A 12,483-nucleotide genomic window follows, 5' to 3' on the forward strand; every position below is an offset into this window, starting at 1 on the left:
AAATGACCACTTTGGCAATTGGACTCTATGCCATTGAAGTCCCTTCCCTCCCCAAACCCCACCCTCCTCAGGCTCCACCCCCCAAACCTCCCACTGGTGGCGAAGAGGGGCCTGGTAACCCTACTTGAAAACCTTGAGGTCACCATAGCTTAGCTGTGGCTCGACAACACTTTCCACTACATTGTTCAATCTAAAGAGCAATCTGGAAAGCTTAAAATTGATCCTGACTTGATAACTCATCTGCTTGACAGAAATCAGCCTGGCACAGGGTTAGGGAACACATTAGATTTCTCCCAGGGCTGTGACTATTGTTCTTTTAGGACAGAGACTTCTACACTGTATTCTGGAAAACTGCAGAGTACCTTAGCTTATCCAGGGCTACTCAGTAAGTCAAACCATTGACCTGTCAAGGTCAGTACTGTCTACTCTGACTGGCAGCAGTTCTCCATGGTCTCAGGCTGAAGTCTTACATGACCTGCTTCTTGATCCTTTTAATTGGTGATGCTGGGGATTGAACCAGGGACCTCCTGCATGCAAAACAAATGCTCTACCACTGAGCCACGGCCTCACCCTTGAGCTACTGAACACCTCCCCGACAACCCTCTCTAGCTCCTTAGGGAAGCTCACTTTACCCTTTGGAGTAGACTAGGGTTGCCAGGTCCCTCTTCACCATCGGCAGGAGGTTTTGGGGGCAGAGACTGAGGAGGGCGGGGTTTGGGGAGGGACTTCAGTGCCATAGAGTCCAATTGCCAAAGCGGCCATTTTCTCCCGCTGAACTGACCTCTGGAGATCAGTTGTAATAGCAGGACATCTCCAGCTAGTACCTGGAGGTTGGCAGCCCTAGAGTAGACCTATTCACATACTAAATGCTTGGGAGGACAATAGAATCATGTCCACCTGCCTCACTGTGGCTGTACCTCAACTTGACAGATTTGCTCTGTGTCTTGGGCCTGGTTGATCCGTGCGCGCACATCGCTTGCTTTCTTTCAACGTTATTTCTGAACATTTGAGTAATATGCGAAGTGGCTCTATTGAAAACCATTGTGTTGGATGGAAGCTGTGTGAGATGAAGTGCAAATTCCATTTGGGGAGGTATGTATATCTGTGGTGCCTGGTTTGCACATGGAAGTTATTATCACTTGATAACGTATAAGTTGCTGATCCAGTACTAAATGTTGTTTCTCCAAGGCGCTCGGGGGGTCCCCCCTCAATTTTATGTTCGCAACAACCTTCTGAGGTGAGTTAGGCCATGTGAACAATTTTTCCCAGTGCTACGCAGGCTTTCCTATTATAGATCAGGAGCGGACGCAAAATGCCATGTGTGTTTCCTGTAGTGTGAACATTCCACCCGCTCCACTGGACACAGTGATTTTAAAGGGTATTGAGCATCTGCATCTAAGTACCATTAGACAGGTCATCAAACACTGGGTGGAACGAAGTAAAAATGGGGCACAGACCCACAACCCTGACCACACCCCACACGGTCTTGGCTTATGGCAAAGGTGTAAAAAGCACCTTAGGAGCCACTGTTTTCACTGTGATGCGAACTAGTTAGAATTGATTGGTTTAACCATGACATTTTTGAAATGGCATTCCAGTATACATTAGCAGAACCTTTAATTAAGTCAAGTACACAAAGGCATAACTCTAAACCACTCTGCAAGCCAACTTTACTAAGAAACAGCTTTAAAACGGTGTCAGCCGCATTTATTTTGTTTTAATTGGGGTGACATTCTGAAGGCTACCATTAAAAAAATCCACAGGTCGCTCTTGTGTTCTGTTTTCCTTTTTTCTTCTTCCTGTGACCTTACTAAGGCAGGTATGAAACGTATTTCAAAGTACAGCTATCAATTCATTTACAAGTAATTATAACAGCCGAGCAGTGCAGTAAATGCAGCCACCAATTTTTTTTCTTCCTTCCCTTTTTTAATATAAATTTGGGTTGAAGCTTTCTGATGTTCACCAGGTGAATTCCATGCATAATGTAGGACTGGCAATGCTGTTTGCATAATAAGCTATTTTCTGTCGTGGAAGCAGAAACATTTTATCACTATAGAGAAAAGCCAGATTATGAATACATTTTCCATATATAGTGGTTGATTTATGTGAAAATTACCAATCAAAGCAGAGCCTAGCCATCAATAAAATGTTTATTCCGGTTTAATGTTCTCATAACGTTGGAAATAAATATTTACCGCTCCCTACTACATGCAGTAGTTTTAATAGGATTCAATAGGCAAAATGCAATTGCTAAGTGTTCCTAAGGTTCAGAGCACTTTGCATGTGACACACGAACCCGGCAAAGAACATCTGTATTCATTTTATTGTCAAGGATAGATTTCACACTCATGCATAGACTGAGATGCCAAGATTGACTGTGGATTCCCAAAGCATGTACACACCTGTGTTGCCCTCCTAGGTGGCTATCTCATAGAATCACAGAATCATAGAGTTGGAAGGGACCACCAGGGTCATCTAGTCCAACCCCCTGCACAATGCAGGAAATTCACAACTACCTCCCCCACCACACACACACCCAGTGACCACTACTCCATGCCCAGAAGATGGCCAAGATGTCCTCCCTCCCATGATCTGCCAAAGGTCATAGAATCAGCACTGCTAACAGATGGCCATCTAGCCTCTGCTTAAAAACCTTCAGGGAAGGAGAGCCTACCACCTCCTGAGAAAGCCTGTTCCACTGAGGAACTGCTCTAACTGTTAGAAAGTTCTTCCTAATACCTAGACTAAAACTGTTTTGATTTAATTTCAACCTGTTGGTTCTGGTCTGACCTTCTGGGGTAACAGAAAAGAACTCTGCACCATCCTCTATATCCTGGCTTCTTAAACTGTGGGTCGTGACCCCATATGAAGTTGTGTAACTGAACGTGGGGGTCGCGAAAAATTTGGCAATATAAAATAGGAATACAAATCAAACATTTACTGATACATATATACTTATATACCCAGGGTTGCGTAAAAATTTCTTGGGCAAAAAGGGGTCGCGAGTAGAAAAAGTTTAAGAAGCCCTGCTCTATATGACAGCCCTTCAAGTAGTTGAAGATGATTATCGGTACATGAATGTCATACTTTTTCTACATCGAAGAGTTTTCCATATAGGAAAAGGATTTAAAAAGAAGAGGCCCTCGTTCAGATCCATTTGGCAATGGGTCAAAAAGTTCAACTCAGACCTCCCTATTCACCAGTGCCTCTCCAAGAAATAATTGACACCAAAGCCTTGAGAAATGTTGAGATCTGGAGTCGAACTCCTTCATCTTGCTTATGGTCTACAAGGAGAAGGGGCTGAATGGTTTATTTATTTAATTTATTCATCTGGGTACCTTTAACCCAGCTTTCTCCACTCAACTTGGCCTCAAGCAGCTTCATTCTGCCTTCACAGTTGCCATGATATAGGGGGAGGGGGTGTCCTAGAGCAATGCGCTGTCATCACTTCTGTTTTTTCCAGCCCTTCATGTCTCCACCCCTCCAATCCTCTCACTGGGTGCTAGCCAAGGGTTGGCGACCTGACCAGAGAGTAGGGTTTCAAGGTCCCTCTTTGCCACCGATGGGAGGTTTTTGGGGCAGAGCCTGAGGAGGGTGGGGTTTGGGGAGGGGAGAGACTTCAATGCCATAGAGTCCAATTGCCAAAGTGGCCGTTTTCTCCAGGAGAACTGATTTTTGTTGGCTGGAGATCAGTTGTAATAGCAGGAGATCCTATCTGGAGGTTGGCAACCCTACCAGGGAGCCAGTCCCTTGCCCCTGCCTGCTATAAACAATCTGGGCAGCTTGTTACTAGGTAGGGTTGCCAACCTCCAGATAATAGCTGGAGACTCCTGCTTGGGAGAAACCCAAGCCTCGTTTTTTTAAAGCCTTTCTTCTGCTCAGAAAGAACTCCAAGGAAGCAGGAAGCATTTGAATCCCTGCTCCTTGACATGCTGCTTTGTAATTGGCTATACTGCTTGCTGTGAGAAAAACCAAGCTTCTGTGTCCCGTGCTTTGCCTTATGCATGGGGATTTCACCTGGGCTGAACTCAGGGGAGATGGAAGAATCGGGTTAACAGAGGAATAGGAAGTCTGGGATTTGTGAGGTCTGGCAATGAGGTCATCTCTAATGGACAGAAAACTCAATCATAACTCCAAGGAACAACTGAGACAGACCAGGAGACGTGAGTAAAAGTACCCATGCATAAACGACCCCTAACTGGCAGGCTGAATGGGCCATCCTTGGTCAGGGAAGCAGGGCATGGTGGAAAAGTTAACTCTCCTTCCTCAGCATTGCAGCCCAGCTTCTTACTCACAACCAGCATCCTTCCTCAATCACTTCTTGCTAGGGGTGCCCACCCCGGGTTCAGAAATACCTGGAGATTTGAGGGTGGAGCTCGGGAGAATGGGGTTTAGGGAGGGGGGACCTTGGTAGAATATAATGCTATGAAATCCACCTCCCAAAGCAGCCATTTTCTCCAGGGGAAGTGGAATAAATGTTTTACATAAATGAATAAAGTGATTTATGTAGCCTGGAGATCAGTTGTAAATTCTGGGAGATCTGGGGGTTAAGCAACTCTACATTATGCTGCTAAATCCAAAAACATATTACCAACATTGCCTGTAGTTTGGCTTTTAGTTCTTATATGCTTCTGGGTAAACGCTGTAACTACCGGTACACACAGAGAATGACTATTCTCAGTGACAGCGTCTCCGCTGCTTCACTCTCCCATCTCAAACATCATGATGTGGAGAGACTGTTTAAATGCAACACAGCGGCTCCATCGGAAAGGTCAACGGAATGTATTGTGATGGCCATTAATCAATCCTTCCTCTTCTCTCTAATTATCTTGACTGGCTTCACAGAATGAAGTGGGGTTACAGATTATTCACTGTCTTGGCCGCTGCCACCTCTCTAGGAGATCAGGGGGGACATTTTCACAGGGCAGCCGTTCAGCTGAGACACTCCCCTCCCATGACATTGACGTGGCCGTTAAATTCCTCACTAGGTCAAGCATTTTGCTAATTGAACTGCGGCTTCAACCAGACGGTCTTGCACCATGTTCATACCTAGGGATGCTCAAACACCCATCATTTGGGTTCGCTTTCTGTTCACCATTTGCAAGCAGGGAGTCGGTTTTGGAGAGGCTGTTCAGCTGTTGGCAAGCAGCTCTAGCCTGTTCGTGGAGTTACTTTCACATATTCAAACAGTACAGTGCAAATGGCAGGATCAGAGGAGCATGCCTATTATTTTAGGTGCGGTGAAACACAGGCAGGACAATGCTGCTGCAGTCGTCTTGTTTGTGGCTTCCTAGAGGCACCTGGTTGGCCCCTGTGTGAACGGACTGGTGGACTTGATGGACCTTGGTCTGATCCAGCATGGCCTTTCTTATGTTCTTAATACCGGTATTTTATGCATGTGCATTTTTACACAGTCCAACCATAGTCCTGGTTTCCCCCTCCTCCAGGGCATCACCACTCAGCAGCCAGTTATATCAACCCACAGTGAGCAAATTAAAAAGTCAGCCAGTGATTAGCAACAAAAACTGTATTTTCTTTCCAGTTTTACTGTTTGGTGATTCAGGCTGTTCCCATCAAGGTTGTTTCATCTGGTCAAATGACTGTAAATAAATGAAACTGAACTGACCAGCAAGGTTGTTTTGAGCATGTGCACTGAGCCTTGTGGGGGCTGTAATACCCTCCCCACGTAATTTTATTACCTGACCACACTATGCACAATCCTTGGGGAGACTCAGGTCCAACCCTGACCTGGATGGCCCAGGTTAATAGCTGGGAGACCACTGAGGAAGTCCAAGGTTGCTACGCAGAGGCAGGCAGCGGCAAGCCATCGTTGTTCATCTCTTGAAAACCCTGTGGGGTTGCCCTAAGTCGGCAGCAACTTGACAGCACGTTTCACCTCCAGCTGTGCTTAAGACTGCACTGTAACAACATATATCCATTGGACATTTGCCTTGTTACTTTTGAAATGCATTTAATCTACATGGCCAATTAATTGATTTCCAGTAGTTCTAGAGACTTTTCCAGTAGTTCTACAGACTTTTAAAATAAGAATTGGAATGGATTCTATTTTTCTCCTGTTTTTTGTTTGTCTGTTTTTTTTACATTTTCCAGTTAACTGCAGAGAAATCCATTATAGATTATTTTTCTTATGAGAAAACAGCACTGTAGACTTTTGGGCCCCGGTCTAATTTTTTGTGCACAGCTACTAGTTGTGTGTGTGCATAACCCTTTCCAAAACTCAGAAACTGCACCGATCAGCAGCTGGCAGGGACAGGCACAAGATAACACTAAGTCTCCAGACTGTCACCCAAAATTCTGATTGCCTCTATGATCAATGCTCTGACATGGCTAGAACAGGTTAGATGGCCATCTGTCAGCACGCTGATTCTGTGAACTTAGGCAGACCATGAGAAGGAGGGCAGGAAGGGTTGTGTCAGCGTTTGGCTCTCGTGGCCCATTCTTAAATGCCCAGGGAAATGCCGATTGCCACTTTGGGGTCAGGAAGCAATTTTCCTCCAGGCCAGATTGCCGGGGGATCCTGGAGGGTTTTTGTTGCCATCTTCTGGGCATGGAGTAGGGGTCACTGGGTGGGTGGTTGGAGGGGTTAGTTGTGAATTTCCTGCATTGTGCAGGGAGTTGGACTAGATGACCCTGGTGGTTTCTTCCAACTCTATGAACCATGGAGCTGGAATGGGGGAGGGGTTGAAGAAGCATGTATTTAGCAGGATCTAAGATGGTGACTAGATAAGAGCTTTGGTTTCAATGCTCTGTAAGTTCTGACTTTTTCCTCCTCACTGCTGTTATCCATGTATTTAGCAGTTTTGTGCATGTGTGCATGTCCTCATCTAGCTAAGTCAGTTCTTTTTAATTATCACTCCCCTTCCATTTATACACAGTAGAATAAAATGTACAGTTCAGAAATCCAGAAGCATAGCTGTTGATCTCCAGTCTTCAAAATAAGTTACCTTGGATATGTAAAACAATGGAGCGTCCATGTTCGGAGGTAATATACCTCACCACGCCATAAGAATATAAGAAAGGCCCTGCTGGATCAGACCAAGATACATCAAGTCCAGCAATCTGTTCACACAGTGGCCAACCAGGTGCCTCTAGGAAGCCCCCAAACAAGACGACTGCAGCAGCCCCATCCTTCCTGTGCTCCACAACACCTAATATAACAGGCACGCTCCTCTGATCCTGGAGAGAATAGGCATGCATCATGACTAGCATCCATTTTTACTAGTAGCCATGAATAGCCCCCTCCTCCATGAACATGTCCACTCCCCTCTTAAAGCCTTCCAAGTTGGCAGCCATCACCACATCCTGGGGCAGGGAGTTCCACAATTTAACTATGCCGGGTGCAGGGGGAAAAGCAACATGCCTGAAATCTTCCCAGACGCTCCTGTCTGGTGACAGTTTCACTGCTGGATACACAAGGCAGCCTGGCCATGGGAGAAAAAGCAATTTTCTGTGTGGACGGCGATACCTTGTACGGCAGGATACTTGAAGCAAAAAGAGCACGTGTTTCCTATCAAAGGATCTACAGAATGCGGCTATAAACCAATCAGAAGCAAGGTTTTTATTTATTTGTCTTTCTTCAAAAGCGCTTCAATAGCATCCTCCTTAGCATGGGGCATCAGTGAATTCACAAATCACACTACAGACTGGTTAGTGACTTTTCCAGGCGGCAGCCAGGCAGACAGCCATTGGCTTACTGGCTCATGAAAGCTTATAGAGAAACAAATGTCATTAGTCTTTAAGTTGCAACTGTATTCCTGTTTTATTTTTGCCTTATTTTGCTCTACTGAGACCCAGCGTGGCGGATATCAGACAAAGGCCAGATTCAACTCCCCACTCTACCACAGAAGCGCACTGGGTGACCTTGGGCTAGTCATTCTCTCTCTCAGCCTAACCTACCTCACAAGGTTGTGGTGAATGTCAGATGGAGGAGGGGAGACCAATGTATTTCCACCAGAGTTCCTTGGAAGGGTGGATAAACGTGTGTAATAAATAAAACGTTATGCGGAGTGGTGGGTTTTATAACATAAAGAAACAAATTAACGGGCATCTTATGTCATACAAAGTAAATGTTGATACGGAATGAGCAAAATGTTGAATATTTTACAAGAAATCTTTAAAAAAAAGAAAGAAGAAGGGAAAGGGGACCTAGAAAGACAACTGCACTGCTGTATATCCTTCTCACCCTTCTAGAAAATATTATGAAGAAGTACATGTTTGTAGGAGATCGAAAAATACCCAGTCTAGACATGGGCTATCAATCATGGATTGTGTCAGTGTCTGAAGGTGCGGTACTCAAAGAACAAAGCAAAAAACTCCAAGAACAAAAGCAATTCATCTCTACCTTTGGTGTTCGGGCTAAATCTCACCTCCATTTGCAATCTGCAGTGTAGTAGGGAGGGCGAACCCACTCCTGTCCCCCCCCTCCTCCATCAACGTTACATTTGGCAAGGCTGATCAATGACACCGTTGGCAAGTTAACTACCCCCCTTCTCCACCGGTAATCAAAGGTGTTCTTTGAGCAGACTTAATGGCCGCATTTCTCATTCCCAAACATTTAACTTCAGCTTGTTAGTTGAAGCCCAGCTCAGCGGCTCATGTTTATGAATCATGGAACAAAACAGAAAAAGGATCAAAAGGGGGGGGAGGACTGTGGAACCTCCTCTTTCAGCATCTCTGGATAGACAAACGCCATCCAAGCGCGGCATTCCTAACCGTCGGCCCTCAATTATGATAATGAACTTAATGAGGAAACGAGATGGATGCAGCAATTCCGTAGCACCCCCCCCCCAAATCCCCTCCCAGGTAGCAGGATTATCAAGTGTTTGTTTCTGATTTTTAACCTCCTTGGCAACTCCAGATGTGATGACCGGATCAATCTGGCGACTCGTTGGCTCGGAAGGTTATGATCCTGAACCACTGGAATTGGATAGCTCATCCACTGATTGGAGAGTCGTCCCCTTCAGTGAGTTTATGGAGGTTTCCATAGGGAAATATGTGACCAGTTGTATCCTGCCAGCATAGGTGGCTGTTTGGGACCCTCTGGGGAGAACTCCTTGGGTAGACCCTTCACAAAGTTCTTCTTGGGGGAGTGGGAACTGGCCATTGGCAGACAAGTCTTGGACACACCGATTTATTATTTCTTTAGATAGATTTATACTCTGCCTTCCTCCCCAATTAGAGCCTCTTTGCTGTGCTATGTGTTTTTTAATTTGCTTAGAGGTTTTTGTAATGCACATTAATATTCTAAGATGTGGTCTGAAGTGTTGCAGAGCCGGCGTGATGTAGTGGTTAAGAGCGATGGTTTGGAGTGGTGGACTCTAATCAGGAGAACCAGGTTTGATTCCCCACTCCTCCACATGAGCGGTGGACGCTGATCTGGTGAACTGGATTTGTTTCCCTGCTCCTATGTGGAGCCAGCTAGGTGACCTTGGGCTAGTCACAGCTCTCTCAGCTCCAACTACCTCACAAGTTGTCTGTTGTGGGGAGGGGAAGGGAAGGTGATTGTAAGCCAGTGATTCTTCCTAAAGTGGTAGAGAAAGTCGGCATATGAAAACCATCTCTTTCTTCTTCACACCTCAAACTCTTGCACGGATGAACAAGGTGTCCACGTATGGGAAGTTGCCCAGTTTAGTGTCATGGCCCAGGCTTCAACAGGCGAAACTTCATCAGAGGAAGAGCCTGAGCAGGGAGAAATAACGGGCATTGCACCTCAGACAGCTGAGAATGCAGGGCAGGGCGAAGGACAACAGGTAGGAGTAAACACCAGCCCCGCTGAGGAGTTGGAAGTAAACACAGAATCACCTCCTTCGGCACAACCAGATGCAGCTGTAACACCACAGAAGCAGGACCCACCCAGCTCACCTGAAGCCTCTCAACAACAGCACAGGCAAAGAGCAAGAATGGAGTTGCAAAGTAAAAGGAGAATTGCGCGTCTACAGGCACTAAGGAGACGGCTCCAAGACTGTGAGTTGTCTGAGGATGAGAACTAAGGCAAAGAGAAACAGCTTAAACCCAAGCTTGGAACAGACAGACGTTGCGAAAGCAATTGTTGCAAAAGGATCTCTGACTTTTGTTGCTGACGCTCCTGGACTTTGATAAACGGACTTCTGACCCTTGGACCGGACTTTTGACTTCCCCTCTGCACGCCGACTTTATTTTGGTTTCCAGCTCCTGGCGGGACTCCCCCGGATTCCTGCATTCCTGAGATAACAGCCTGCTCTCAAGACCAGTAGCCGGCAGTAACCCGAGACGACCTGGCCTAGCACATTTAGTGGGGACAAAACAGCAAATCTGTGGGATCATGGAGATGGTGTTTTTAATTGTTCCTCTGCTCCTTGATAAGCATGGCATATATTTGTCAGTGGTATAGGAGGATGCTAAGCCAGTGTGGTGGTTAAGAGCAGTGGTTTGGAGCGGTGGACTCTGATCTGGAGAACCGGGCTTGATTCCCCACTCCTCCACATGAGCAGTGGAGGCTAATCTGATGAACTGGATTTGTTTCCCCTCTCCTACACACGAAGTAAGCTGGGTGACCTTGGGCTAGTCACAGCTTTCTTAGAGCTCTCTCAGCCCCACCTACCTCACAGGGGGTCTGTTGTGGGGAGAGGAAGGGAAGGTGATTGTAAGCCGGTTTGATCCTTAAGTGGTAGAGAAAGTCGGCATATAAAAACCAATTCTTCTTCGCCTTTTTTTTGGGGGGGTGTAGATGGCCTCCTGCCACATTCAGTAAGGGAAAAAAGTATTTGATCCCCTGCTAAATTTGCCCGTTTGCCCTCTGACGAAGAAATGACCAGTCCATAATTTTAATGGTAGGTTTATTGTAGCTGTGAGAGACAGAATAACAACAGGAAAAACCCCAGAAATCCAGAAGACAAAAGTCAGAGATTGATGTGCATTATAATGAGTGAAATAAGTACTGTACATCTCTCACAATATCTTAATGAGTTTACATTGTTTGTCGTTAACTCCAGTCGGGTCCTCTGTGCATGGGAAGTGCACTCAAGATATGGCTGAAAAAAATATAACCCATCCTGCGCTTAAACTTGTGTGGCTTGATAAAAACTGTAGCAAATTGAATACTTAGACGGCGCAAACAAAAGCGAGGGAGAATAATGGAAGGAGAAATAGAGAAGGTGAATTTGTAAAGATTGCGTTGTGTAGAAGAAAGGAGATGTAGGCTCCCCTGGGAATGGATGCACGGGGGAATGAATTATTGAAAAATAGTCAAAAGGGTATGCAGGGAGAAGTAATGGCCCTGACACCAGATGTGTGTGGGGGAATATGAATATTTTACTGGATCCAGTTGTGAACATATGGGAAAAGCTCATTGTATTTAAGGACAGTGAATAAAATGCAGTCTGGAATGCTGAGAGTTTTGACTCCATTGTCGGGAGGATGAAGTGGCGGAAGGGGGAGAGAATTAATAAAACTGAACTTTCTTAAAATGTCAGAGAATTGTGTCATTGGAGGGGGAAGATTTGTGGAAGGGCATCTCCCATTTGTGGCCCCTGATAAAGCTGCTGGAACCCCAGCCGTTTCCTGTAGCTTTGCAGGGGGCGAAATTCCCAGGAGTTCTATAAAGCTGCCTACCAAACCTGATCATGCCAGGTGGATTTTAGTTTCCAGAGGCAGATCTTTCTTTAGGCTGGAGGCCTGTAGGTGGCAGTCAAGGGTCAAGCCCTGGCAGCATAGGCATCCCACATGTCCCCAGCATGTGAGAAAGCCCATTCATATGTGGTTAGCATGCCAGCAGTGCAACTGCTTGGGTTGCCAATTGGTGGGGAGCTTATTCAAGACGCAAATGGCCTGATCCACGTGGCAAATACATTAATACATGACAGGGTGCAAATACATTAATACGTAATGTACATGGCAAATACATTAATACGTAATATGCTGACACGGGCAAGCACTTTTCTGTGGCCACTATCATGTCTAAAGAGAAGGCCACGCAGAGCAAGAGGACTGCTAGAGAGGGAGGAGGAGGAGGAAGAGGAGAAGAAAAGAAGAAGAAGAGGAGGAGGAGGAGGAGGAGGAGGAGGGAGGAGGAGAAGGAGAAGGAGGAGAAGAGAAAGAGGAGGTGGTGGTGGTGGAGTTGGTTTTTATATGCTGACTTTCTCTACAACTTAAGGAAGAATCAAACCGGCTTACAATCACCTTCCCTTCCTCTCCCTACAACAGACACCCTGTGAGGTAGGTGGGGCTGAGAGAGTGTGACTCGCCCAAGGTCACCCAGCTGGCTTCATGTGTAGGAGTGGGGAAACCAACCCGGTTCACCAGATTAGCGTCCACCGCTCATGTGGAGCAGTGGGGAATTGAACCCAGTTCTCCACATTAGAGTTCACCGCTCCAAACCACCGCTCTTAACCACTACACCACGCTGGCTCTCATGGTGTAGCAGTTAGTGTTGGACAGGGCCAGGGAGACTTGGGTTCAAATCCCAACTTGCCATGAAATGGGCTG

The sequence above is a fragment of the Euleptes europaea genome, chromosome 9, assembly GCF_029931775.1.
Source record: "Euleptes europaea isolate rEulEur1 chromosome 9, rEulEur1.hap1, whole genome shotgun sequence".
NCBI classification, from domain to species: domain Eukaryota; kingdom Metazoa; phylum Chordata; class Lepidosauria; order Squamata; family Sphaerodactylidae; genus Euleptes; species Euleptes europaea.